This window comes from Miscanthus floridulus, chromosome 1 (assembly GCF_019320115.1).
Source record: "Miscanthus floridulus cultivar M001 chromosome 1, ASM1932011v1, whole genome shotgun sequence".
In the NCBI taxonomy this organism is placed as follows: Eukaryota; Viridiplantae; Streptophyta; class Magnoliopsida; order Poales; family Poaceae; genus Miscanthus; species Miscanthus floridulus.
In genome coordinates, this window is record NC_089580.1 from 165807081 (window position 1) to 165820400 (window position 13320).

The following is a 13320-nucleotide window of genomic DNA, read 5'->3' on the forward strand; positions in this document are numbered from 1 at the left end:
TACCCAACTCTAGGCAATGAACAAATGAATATCCAGGCACTGGAACAGTTTACACTTAATGGACGACTTCCACGTCTAACCACCGATTCAAAATCATGAGAACCAACAAAAAATTTCAGTGAAGCACTGAAGTAGGATGGTCAAACATGAACTGGCTGCAGATAAGTTCGCTCATAGAGGCCCCATCACCTGATCAGCCACTGCCCCATTATAGCCTGTCCAGGTGGAATCCTCATGAGCCGGGGAAGCAAGCCTTCCACAGGGCTCGCAGCCCCTCTTCGGTATATATTGTTCGTATTGCATGGACCATGCCTTTGTACTTGATGTCACCAGTTCTCCCTTGAGCCATCAACCTAGTCTTCACGACATCGAAGGGTCCTGTGCAGACAGGGCCTGCAGTTCCTGCAAGGAACCCAGAGATCATTGACTGCCATGGCAGGAGCACCTTCCCGTCCCCTTCATGCTTCTTCCATAGAACAATGTCAAATGTGTTCTTGGCTGAGAAACATTGCCGCTTGATTTGTGCCATTGCGCATGACAGTTGGTAATGCTCCAGACCAAAGACCAAATATGCCTTCCTCTCGAACTATAGTTCTTGCGCAGTGTATGGGACCTTTATATCTAAGCAAGTCTGGGCTTAGCCCTTTTTGTTGTTGCAATCTAATCTTTACCACCTGCATCCATGACAAAGAAACATTACATGTTACAAAATTCTCTCGGCATATTTTGTATCAAGCAGAACGTCACACAAAAAATGAAAATTGCTTTGCCTCCCACAAGTGGAACAACAAAACACACGAAAAGCTGCTGAAGTTTGTGCAAACTGTAAGCATATTACTGGTTCTAGATCCCAACCTTACCTCAAAGATTATGGAAATAGACACAATGCTCGGTTGGCTCGGGGTGATTCCATTTCCAGATGCACTGATGTAAATGTTTCACAGAACATCGTACATCCAGTCAACAATAAGGAAGGCCAATTTTATAACAAAAGAAATATAATGTGTTTTTCCAGCAATCTCTAATTATTAGGTACCCCTTAATCATTCCATGTCGCAATAAAGTATCACTGTGAAGAGGGACAAGCTGGACATTATCTATGCCCGCTTGGGACAACATAAGAACTAAACTGTAAGCTCCAAACTGGTATTCAAAATGGCAAAATGCAGTTGTGAAGTTTGTTATGAAGCTCCTGATCCATGACTGGAACAGAGCATGTTAGTTCAGACTGAAGCATACAAAATTGCAATCCTAGTAGTATCCCATTGCCCCCCTTTATATCTAGCCTTTGTTTTCCTTACATAGATAGATGACCCTGCTTTTGTCATGTTAAGCAAAACTATGGTGTATGTTAACAAGGGCCAGAGAGTAATAATTAAAAAATAGTGTTTCCATTGAAAAAACAGGCAACATGACTATCATAATAAAACAAATTACTTCATCCTCAGTCATAATCAAGTTAACACTAAAGGAGAAACAGGTGATTGACAGCAACTCCTTGGCCAAATGTGTTTGACTGCATCAGGGTTTTAACATACAGTATTTCCCAATTACTCAATCATTGCCTTGGTCGTGGACTCGTGGTTCTAGCAAACTTCAATTTGGCTGCAAAGTACATAGCTGTCATTTCTTTAATCCCAAGATGGCACAAATGCATCCAACACCACTCCGGGACAAGAATAAACAAGTGTAACCATTCTTTTTCTATACAGTAAAGATGCCGTACCTAAGTAATCTGAACGTAACCTCTCTCACGTTGTTTTTTTTTAGATAAAATGAAGCAAGTTGTTGTTTATTCAACAGGAAGCATCAAGTGTCGTATAAACGATTTGTGTCTAAACGGCAAACGGTTCTTGTGCGATCAGTGTAAGTTGGCTATAGGATGCACAGCAGTGTAGCCAGGGTAAGAGAGTTCAAAGAGCGACTCAGGAACAGTGGGGATGTTCAATCTTACCTCGAAGGGGGTGACGATGAGGAGCGCCTCGATGACGCCAGCGCCGAAGCCAGAGGCGAGGCGGCCGTGCGCGGAGACCTTGCCCGTGGCGGGGTCCTTGAACGCGGACTGCAGCACGGCGTTGGAGCCGAGGCGCAGCGCGTACTTGAGCGTGAGGTGCGTGGCGAAGGGCGTGAGCCCCTTCCAGAGCGCGCGCACGCCCTCGGCGCGGGCCACGGTGGCGCCGCAGTGCGCGATGCCCCGGTACGCCCCCGTGCGGTCGAGCTGCAGGCGCGTCTTGACGACGTCGATGGGCTGCAGGCAGCACGCCTCCATGACGCCGCCCAGGGACCCCGCCGCCGCCTTGACGTACGGCGGGACAGGGGGCCGGCCGCCTGCGCCTGCGTAGCGCTCCTCGGACGGGGAAGCCGCCCCGGGCGACGCTGCTGCGGCCGCCGCCGGAGGCGGCGGCTGAGGCGAGGAGGAGGAGGTCGAGGCCATTCGGGAAGCGGCGGCGGTTCCTTACCGGGTTTGGCGTGGAGGAGCGGATCGGACTCTTCTTTCACTTTTTTACCGCATCTCAACAGCGAAGGACCCGGAAAGTAGCGGCGCCCCTGAACCGCTTCTTTTTTTTCGTGCGAAACACTATTTTACTGTCACCAATTTCTCTAAATTTATTTAGATTGTTTTAAATTCGTCCAGAATTTCTCCTTGGCGCCGTATGAATCGGCGCCAGCCTCAGTGGTGCGTCAGCAACGTCTCCGCTTCCGTCTGTGCGGTCCGCCACCTGCGTCACGGTACATAGGGCCCGGATGTGGGCCCACTTGCGAGTGGTGGGAAGTAGTACGTGCAGGAGCAGCAGCCTATTCGGTTGGCTGGTTCATATCGTTGCTGGTTTGTGAAGAAGTACTGTTGGCTGGTTTGTGTGAGAGAAAAATACTGTTCCGGCTGGAAATTTACGATTGTTTACGACAAGACACAGCCAAACGAACAGGCTGCAGGAGCTAAGGCACAGCCGGCTGCCACTTCTAGGACCTGTTGGATCAGGGTTGAACTTATTTCTGTAAAATTCCTATATGATTTCTATAAAATTCCTGCGTTCAGAAAAAATGTGAGGGGAATACGCCACCTACCGATGAATCCCCGTGTCAGGGCACATGCGCTCCTGTCGCCACGTACGCATAGTGGCGGAACCAGCAGAATGCCAAAGGGGGCCAGCCAGCTAGACAAATGGGTAACACAGGACCATCAGCATGTTCACTTGTTGGTTTCAGCCAGGACTTATCAGGCAGTCAATAGTGTTTGTTTTCACAACAAACCAGCATCAGTCGGCCTTATCAGCACAGAAACCAACCAACGAACAAGTCGTATGTTTTAATGTATACTAGCCACTGCTGCCCACGCTTCGCTGTGGGAGATGTGTTTGGTATAGGAAAAATCTTGAGAAATATGACTCATATGTCTAATATGTTTTCTCATCGTGTTGGTATAGAAGATTGATCTCAATATTGTAAACGAACATAGAGGTTGGTTGTCATTACATGGTGCCTATTCTAGACCAGCAAATCAATGACATGTTAGTGAAAAGAAGTATTTGATGGAGTTGGACTCAAGCAACTAACACACTTAGATTTAAAGCACAACATTGGCTAGGATTACATTATAGGTGGAAATAGCAAAAACTACAACACAAGTATTTCTTCTAACGCGAGGGTTTACAAAAGAGTGAATTAGGATCCACTCGCCTTAGGCGAAACTACAACACATTTCGTAAATCTAGAATTACACAAAAGATTACACGGCGTCGAACACTAAATTATACTGGAATTTAAAGTTACATGGTTAAGAGCAACCTAGCACAACCAAGGCTTACTCTAGAAGTTGGGATAGACGAGGGCAATGGAGAAACAACAAGATAATATTATCCAAAACATAGCGTATGACCAACAGATCCAGAAACAGGAGAGTGAGAAGTCAAATATCATGAACCCTAAGACCAAACTAACCAACGATAGACTTAAACTTCTTTGAAAACCAGATCCCTTATTCTTATATTACACATCACCTCAGTCAGACGAAATAAGGACTGGATCTCGTAGCTTTGCTTCAGATTCTAGAAGGATAGGGATAAAGAAGAAGAGCAAGGACCAAGGGCATCTTATAGTGGTGAACGAAGATGAGGCGCAACACGCCGGAAGTGGAGACGACATGGATGGGATATGCTGCCGGTTCATGCTGTGGAGATACAGTCGGCCATGGCGTGCTCCCTGCTCAAGCGAGCGGAGGAGGGGGGATAAAGGAGAGGAGAGAGGGTTCGCTCGACGAGGAAGGCGTGTGGGTGGTCGCATCCCCAAAAGAAGAAAGAAGGGAGGCGGTCTGGTATGGGGACTAGAGCGAGGATCAAGAGCGGACCAGAGGCCGGGAAAAGGAGAAGCACACAGTGCACGAGGACAGCGAGTGTGGCACGATGTTGAGGCCATGCAAGGACAGTGCACGATGTTGATGCTAATGGGCTCGACATCGACGGCGTCCGCGGGGCACGCGGTGACAGCGACCCGGCGTACGTAGCGTGGTCGAGCTAGGCACAGTGCCTAGGACTTGACATCCACTCAGCCTTTTCTAAGCATTCCCTACTACCCAAGGTTAACTTTTTCCAGGTGTTCTTTTTTCCTTCCCTTCCTTGTCCATAATATGCGCCAAACTTTGTTTGAAGTGAGATCGCAACATACATGCTTCCTCTGAAACCACCTCCTCTTATTTACTTTGAGAGAATACTATTTCATCAATCCGTTGTGGATTTCTTGCTCAAACACCCGAATATTTGTATCAAAAGTGGTATGGCAGTGTAACTTGGTAAAGATATTTGGTCAACAATCTTAATACCAGCGCGTGGCGAGCAGCGTCACCATGTGACAGCTGTTCCACAGGGAGCCCTCGGTTTTATCATAACCCCATAAGCTATTAACCAGACAACTACTACCAACTTCATGGCCGAAAGGCAATGGGGTCATGGACCACAGAATGAGGGGAGTATTACAAGGGAAGATTCAAACAACAAGAGTCCCCTTTACAACAAGGGACAAGGAATTCAAATCCAGCGACGAATTTGATTTAAAGAGATTCAAGTGTTCTACTAGGACATCCACAATTAATCGATATAACGTCCTATATTATCCAATCATGACTAGTTTGCTGATATATGGATGGCAACTTCTCTTGTAACCCACCTACCATCGCCCTTGAAAACTCTAAGCATGTTTAATGGAAATTAAGTAGATGGACGCAATAAACACAGGGAAATAAACCAAATGCATATTTCAACGGTCTTATACGGGTACATCATACAGGCGTCCAGTCTCCCATTCATGACACAGCATTCACCTTCCCTACGACGGATGATCTCAATAGTACGAACAAAAATAACAAGAGTACAATACCGGAAGACAGCAAAGAACAACACTACTACTATGGATACAACATCTTAAGGCAACTAATCTACTTGGAACTATGCATCTTCATTCCCGAGCTTGGAGGATTCTTCAACCGCCTTAGCTATGGATCTACATCTTCTCTTGGCGATGGATGAGTGAGAGGAATCAAGGGCTCTACTTCTGACACTTATGAAGGTGGAGGTGCTAGTGGCACTACAACATCGGTTCTCTTTCTTTCAGGCGGGTGGACAGGGATCCCTTCCAAGATCGGGGCATACTGCCTTTCAGCAGACAGCGTCCTCTGCTTGGCCCTGGTGATAAGATAGGCCTCCCACAGCTGATGGACATGCCGATCTTCAGTCTCCTTTAAAGCTTTAGACATGGCAGTCTCCTAGCTCTCAGCAGCTGCAGCAATGGCATGCGCCTCGGTGAGCTATACCTAGAGGATTCAGGTGAAGATCTCAGCTTCCTCCACCCGCCGGAGGCAGATCCTCAGTTCCAAGGCTTGCCGGTCATACTGCTCATCTAGGGCAAGAAGGTACGTGGTCAAATGCACCGTGGTAGGACTATCCTCTTGTGCATCCCGCCCTTGCAAAGCCTCCATGCCCTTCGATTCCTATCCAAAGGTGGAAAGAACCACATAGGGGTACTAGCAATGGGCTCCTCATAGATCTGGCAAAGGTACCACAAGGCTTTATGGGCCACAACCTGGTAGGTGCCGATAAAGCTAAACCCGGTTGCAGTCACACCCCAGGCTCTAGTGAGGTTGAGGAACTCCTCACTCTTCCCGATGTAGACGGTAACCTCATATCGCTCGGTGCCTTGCTCCTCATACTCATAGCCCTCATACTTGGGATGATCTTTGACTCTGAGCTTCTATAGGGTGGCATGCAGGATTCTGGGAAAATCCTCAATGTTTAGGCAGTAACTACTAACCTAGGCTCCTGCCATTTCTGACGGTGGTTGTGAGGAAGGCTAAGCGAAAAGCTAGCTCAAAGGAAAAGCTAAGCGAGCTAAACTGCATCGAGTTGTGGTACCAATGGTTAAGCCAGGCTCTGCTTATAAAGGCGGAGCGGTCTATGGTCCTAACACGGTTCACTAGGGTTCCTGCGCGGGGTCACTACGAATGAATCGACCAAATTCCACGCGTTTGAGGCGAGCGACGTGTGGTGCCAATACTGAGTAGGATGACTACAGGGAAAGGGTCCGACAAGAGCATAGAAAAGGGGTATGAGGAGACGTGGGTCACTATAGGTGTGAACCATGGGCGAACGCGGAGGATGAAGCCACAGTGCAGACCTAACTCTAGAACAGGAACGAGTAGGTCATGCACAATACGACACGCGTGACATCTATGGATGGCGTATCTACCAGCAATACAACACTATAATTCACAAACAGGATATGCATGAATGCACATCCTATACGTCCTTTTACTATTACCAACATATAGGGAAACCGTTCTCATTTTTTTGGCACATCGTTCTCTCCCTGTAGCTAGTCGATACTATCAGACAATGGTCGAGTCAGTGTATCTGCAGGAAAGTTGATTAAGCCTATCTAAGTTAGGTCATAATGTTGAAGATTTTTGTGTGAATTCTATTAATTCTTTGTAGCATACCTCTTACACTCGATGTTGTTCATTGTGCTTGCTTGTAGGTTTTTAGAATCGTATGTGCGTCCACCCCGAATTTCTCCACTCCAACGCAACTTCACATAAATGGCCGTTCGGAGGTATGCTTTTATGTGGTTTTAGACTTCTTTTTTAGACTACAGTCCTTGTTATTGTTGCATTATGTCTTACATTCTTTGCCTTGTTACAGCCGTGGCAGAATTGTTGGACAATGCAGAGGATGAGGTAATTAAACATAATTATTGGTTTTTAAAACTCTCAAAAGATTTATTGTTGAGCCATATTGATTATTCATAGGTAAATGTGTGATTAGATTTTTGTGTCAAACAGATAGAAACTGGTGGTGGTACAGCAACATTGTTGGCCAAAGTCATCGACAAACGGCATGGATCACTAGCTTTACTAATCCAAGGTTCTGATTGGTGTACTATAACAAATGCGATAGCATTATTTTAAATGATATTTGATTGAATCAATAAACCAAAATACAAAGTTATAAACTTTGTAGTTTTTTATGGAGTTTGTAGGAACTACCCCTCAATAAAACACTTAAAGCAGCGGTGAGTTCCACTTTTTATGACATGTGCTGTCTGAAAGCATCTAGGCCCCTAGTTGAGTTTCGGTGATTAATGACAATACGTGATTGCTGTGACTAACTTGTGTTTTACAGAGCCTATCATGGTGGTCATGCCCCTACGATGGAAATCATTTCTGTTTTCAAAGGATGGACGACAAGGTTAAGGGTAGACTAGTTCTAAGTGTCGATTGGAGTTGAAGAGACACTTAGAGTAGTTTAGGACTTTGTTTTTTTCCTTTGGCCATACTATTAAGGGGGGTATGGACGGGTAGCTTGACCTAGGTGAGTCTAGTGAGTTAGGTGTGGAGCATACTTGCTAAATCTAGCACTAGGTAGCTCCTAAAAAGCCCTTAGATCTATTGGAGTAAACTTCATTCACATATGATCGAGAGTTGGAAGTGAATGGAGGGTCAAATACTGACCGAACGCTGGCTCCGGGGTGATCGGACGCTGGCTCCGAGGTGACCGGACACTAGTGCAGTGTCCGATCAGTTCATTTGATCAAGGTGAAATCGTCTGGTGCGACCGGACACTGCGAGGTGAAGTGACCGGACGCTGGGTCTCAGCGTCTGGTCGACTCCCGTAAGGTTCTAGAGAGGGAAAATCTTGACCGGACGCGTTCGGTCACAACTTAAATGCTGGAGTTCGGGGAGAAACACCTTTGAGAGTGCCAAGAAGAGCAAGGTCCTAGTGAGGTGATTGAGATTTGAGAATCCGAAAGAGAGCCCTCATTAGTGAAAGCAAGAGTAGCAAAGTGTGCATCCACCCTTCTCATTAGGCTTATTGTGGTCAAATGAGAGTTGATGCTTGTTACTCTTGGTGATCGCCATCACCTAGACGGCTTAGTGGTGATTGGGAGCTTGGTGATCATCTGACAGAGCTTGTGGATGACCCAACTCAAGTTATGAGCGGTTGTGGGTGATTCACCGCGATGGAATGTCAAAGAATCAACCCGTAGAGAGCACTTGATCCTTGCGCGGATCAACGGGGAGCTACACCCTTGCGCGGGTGCTCCAACAAGGACTAGTGGGGTGTGGTGACTCTCCGATACCTTAGCAAAACATCGCTACATTCCTCTTTCTCTCTTTACTTTGTGCATTTACTTTGAGCAATTCAATTCTTGTCATTTATATTCATAGAATTGCCATGCTATAGTAGGATTGGAACATAGGTTGCTAAACTTTTGTGCGGTAGATCAATAGAAACACTTTCTAGGCACAAGGGGTTAATTGGGCTAATAGTAGGATTTAATTATTGCAAAGAAATTTTGAATTAGCCCAATTCACCCCCCTCTTGGGCATCTTGATCCTTTCACTGTCGAATTTCCCTTCGAAGGGAATACGCAATGATTTGCAAGCTATAACGCGTCCTTTGAAGTTAAACCTTCCAGGTTTGAACACAATACCTAGTTACCTACACATGATTTCTTCATGTTAAAAACGTACACGTGATTTCATTTTGGTAGTCACTTTATATCTGGATTCACGGTCTAAACTTTGAAACCTCAGACCGTGACACACCATAGTTGTTTGCTCGCATGATGGCTCCTGGCCCCCTCCCTCGCTTTACCTCTATTCAACCCTCCTTCCCTTGCATAATTTTTCACTGCATGTGAGATTTGGAGGGGGAATCTTGGTCAAAGGCGACAAATGAACAAGGGAAGTTCAGTTTCAGCCTAGATCTATTTTTGTCCCCATGTCTTACCAGCTTGCATGCTACTCGTAACCACTGGTTTTTTAGCACACACTCATAACCACTGTTGTTCTATAGAGAAAAATACCACCGCGTGGAGAGAGAGAGACCAAGTGAGCTGACGTGATGTGATGGCCACGAGTCCCTGCACAAAGCAACATGCAACTTACCACCTTACCGACCATGCTGCATGCACCCATACTGCAGCAGAGGCAGATGCTGTAGCAAGCAGACAAGCACTCGTAACCACCGTTTTTTGAGCACACACTCATAACCACTGTTGTTCTATAGAGAAAAATGTCGCCGCGTGGAGAGAGAGACCAAATGTCAGCAGTGCACCCACCCACACAAACAGATAGCTCATGCATACATGCAAAGCAAGCAAGGCCCCAGCAGCATGCACGCACGTGTACTCGCATGCGTGCCGACCACCATGCTAATTAGGTACCGACCATGCATGCCGAGAATACACCGTCCCCTGCTACGCGCCACCATCCATTTGCGTGTCACATACAATCACGAGGGGAATGCGTCCACTTGCTGAGATGATAGACGTGCAACGCCTCATGGCAGTTATTGTCGTGTACCTATGTTTCAGGCAATAGAAGCAACATGAGAATTATATTAGGACTTTAAGGTTGCCTGCAAGATGGTAAACACCACAGGACTTTGTGCCATTTATTGATTACTTTTTGCTTCTGCCCGTTAAGAAAATTGCCTAATTTCTGATCCCTTTGACATCTAATTCCATCACTGCATTTAGTATCTAATTGAATGATCAACAGGTGGGTTAACACTAATATGGTCTTGGTTTGTCTAGGATTCTCTGCCTCTAGCTTCTAGGTAATTACTACCAACCGTCAACGTCTTATCTACATTAACTGTCCCCACAACACCGTATAGTAGCTTGGGACAACTGTTGGTGATATCCACAACCACACACCATGTACAAACCTGGTAAGAGCTGACTTCCTGTCACATGCATCTCATGCTTGGGTATTGAGATCGGTAGCTTCAATTTTGATTAAATTTCTAGAATTTTGCATTGCTTAGTCCATTGGTGAATCACATGTCATTAAAGTCTAGAGCTGATAAGAACCACTCGGATGGATGCAATGGATTCACTATAATACGCACTCCTTTGGCCAACTTGTAGGTACGGGACATTGTTAACTTTGAAGGCACCGGCCAGTCGTCACCAACCCCAGGTTTTCATAAGCAGATGGGCGCACATGAGGGTAGTCGCTTGAGACACGCTATTTGGAGTGCAATAGATGTACAAACATTGTAGCTGATGATGAGTTATTGACACTTATCATGCCTATGTTGCCAGCAAAGCTCTAGTTTTTGATGTCCCACTAAATGGTTTGTGAAGGGACGGAGCAGCACAATGCATAGTTGCTAGGATCTAATGGATCAAGCTAACGATGGAGAGAGACAGCTTACTTCTATATTGTCGTGGATCCATGAGTGGCCTTCTTTGCTCAAATATTAAAACATGAGAATAGATTTCAGTGGCCAATGCTATGGTACACTGCACCCATTACCTAGTAAGAGGTAAAACTTCAAAGCAATCTGAGCCAATGATTTATTGGATTTTTTTAAATTCAACAAATAAACAAATAATGTAAGAAAATAAAGAAAAATCTACCAACATCCTGTAATCAGGGAACCCTCCCCCCTCCGTGATTTACACAAAGTGGGGCCCATCCCTTTCTATGTTTGTGTGTCATGCAAGTACAAGGCACGAAAAGTTGTCACGCCACTTTGTCGTGCTTACGCGGCTCAATTTTTAGACACAAAAAGGTTATTCTAGATATTTTAATTTATTTCTGAGCTAACTATTTAGGTAACTATTCAAGTAATTTTGGCCATTTCCCATTACGAATAATTAATCTACACCAATTGTAAATCAAATTTACACCAAAACTAGAATAGTAAAGTACGATATACAAAGATGTAATATGCTTTGCATATATATGAGCGAGCTGACATGATGTGATGGCCATGAGGCCCTGCACAAAGCAACATGCGCCTGACCACGTTGCCGAGCATGCTGCATGCACCCATACTGCAGCAGAGGCAGATGCTGCAGCAAGCAGACAAACACTCGTAACCACCGTTTTTGACTCACAGCAGCATGCACATGAATACATGATCCCGCACAAGGGCCTGATCGAGACACCCTGCCACCCTGGCCCCGCGACCATCCTATCCGTTGCAGGGACGGATCTGACGGCCGCAAAATCGAGTGACCGACCGCCGAATAATGGTCGGGTGAGGTATATATTAATCGTTTTTTTCATAAGCAGTTAAGCCTAAGTTATCTATGGATCCTTTTCCATGGCACTAAGCACTACTATGGTAGCATCATGAAGAAGCAAAAGCAGCAAGGCTTAAACAATAGGCACCTTGCAAAGTTACAGTACACTGCTAGCTAGCTAGCCTCCAAGGACAATCGAATGCACACTTGGTGGTGGACGGCCACCGGTGAGGTTCTGCCGAGGCTATACACGCGGAGCAGCGCGGGCCCATGCTTCCTGCCGGACTTGGAGACTATGCTCTTGCCGGCCGTGTTGAGCGCGTTGAGGCAGCCCCTGACGACGTCGTAAATGTAGGTGAAGTCACGGCGCGCGTCGGCACCGTTGGCGGTGCGGAACAGCGTGATGGGCTCGCCGGCGACGATGCTGCGGGCGAATGAGAAGTAGGCCATGTCGGAGCGTCCCCACGGGCCGTAGACGGTGAAGAATCACAGGCCGGTGATGGAGAGCCCATAGATGTGGTTGTACGCGTGCGCAATGGCCTCGCCGGCCTTCTTGGTGGTCTCGTACAGTGACGTGGGGCGGCCCGTGCAGTGGTCCTCGGAGAAAGGCGGCTCGGTGTTGAGCCTGTACACCGACGACGAAGACGCCCACACAACCGCCGGCTATGGGTCGGCGTGCCTTGCCGCAGCCTCGAAGAGCGCGACGAGGCCCGCAATGTTGGAGGCCACGTACGCCTGCGACGCCCGCATCACGTGGCGCACGCCCTCATGGGCCGCGAGGTGCAGCACGTGCGTGAATGGCACCGCGGACAGGAGCCGCTCCAGCAGCACGGCGTTGTTGATGTCAGCGTCCAGCACCACCACGCCGCGGGATGCCAGCAGACGCTGCTGCGCGCGCTTCAAGGACGGGTCATAGCAGGCGTTGAAGTTGTCGAGGCCGAGCATGCCGTCGTCGCGAGCGCGGAGCGCCAGCGAGCAGTGCGAGCCCACGAAGCCCGCGGCGCCCGTGATGACCACGGACAGTGCCCCATCCCGCCGTGGCCTGGCGCTGCGCCGCACCTCCCGCTCCCACGCCGCGCCCCACCCGTACGACGATGATGTCCATGAGCCTAGCAGGCTCCGATGCGAGTGCCGAGACCGCGGCGAGGAGGAAGAGGAGGAGCCAGAGCCGGACGTGCGCAACGCGAAGAGGCTGAAGGAGTGGGAGAGAAGGGACGGGTAGTGCATGGCAAAGAGCACGACGAGCGCGAGCATGGCGAGCACGGTGGCGCGGAAGAGCAGGTGCGACGATGTCGACACGAGCTACTTGGCGTCCGCCGCGCGCTGCAGCAGCAACGCCGCCTCCACCTCCGAGTGGGAGCCCGCCATTGCTGAGGCGATGATGCCAGGCCACCACGCCGCCGCGCCGCGCACTCGGCCCGTGCCGCTGCGCCACCACGCCTGCTGCGCGCTCCCCCGCGCCTCTGTACTTCCTCCGCGCTGGGCCCGCCCTAGGTGAGGACGCACGTCGGCAGCGTGAGCGAGGCCTCGCCCGCGCTGGGGGCCTCCTGTGCCGGTGGCCGCTGCGCCGAACCCACCACGGCGCGGCGTCACCACGCCTGCTGCGTGCTCCCCTGCGCCTCCGTGCCACCTCCACGTGGGGCCGCCCTAGGTGAGGACGCACGCCGGTAGCGTGAGCGAGGCCTCCCCCGCGCTGGGGGCGTCCTGTGCCGATGGCCGCTGCGCCGGACCCGCCTGCCCGCGCCAGAGCTGCTGCGCCGCTGCTGAGAGTGAGGAAGAGTGAGGGAGGGA

The 13320-nt window shown here is 48.7% G+C and overlaps 2 pseudogenes; both read right to left on the bottom strand.

The window, feature by feature from the left end:
• Window positions 1-140: 140 nt before the first annotated feature.
• LOC136500885 (mitochondrial succinate-fumarate transporter 1-like) lies at window positions 141-2499 on the bottom strand (annotated as a pseudogene).
• A 3313-nt stretch (window positions 2500-5812) lies between these two features.
• On the bottom strand, window positions 5813-12897 carry LOC136466695 (UDP-glucuronate 4-epimerase 6-like; annotated as a pseudogene).
• Between the last annotated feature and the right edge of the window lie 423 nt (window positions 12898-13320).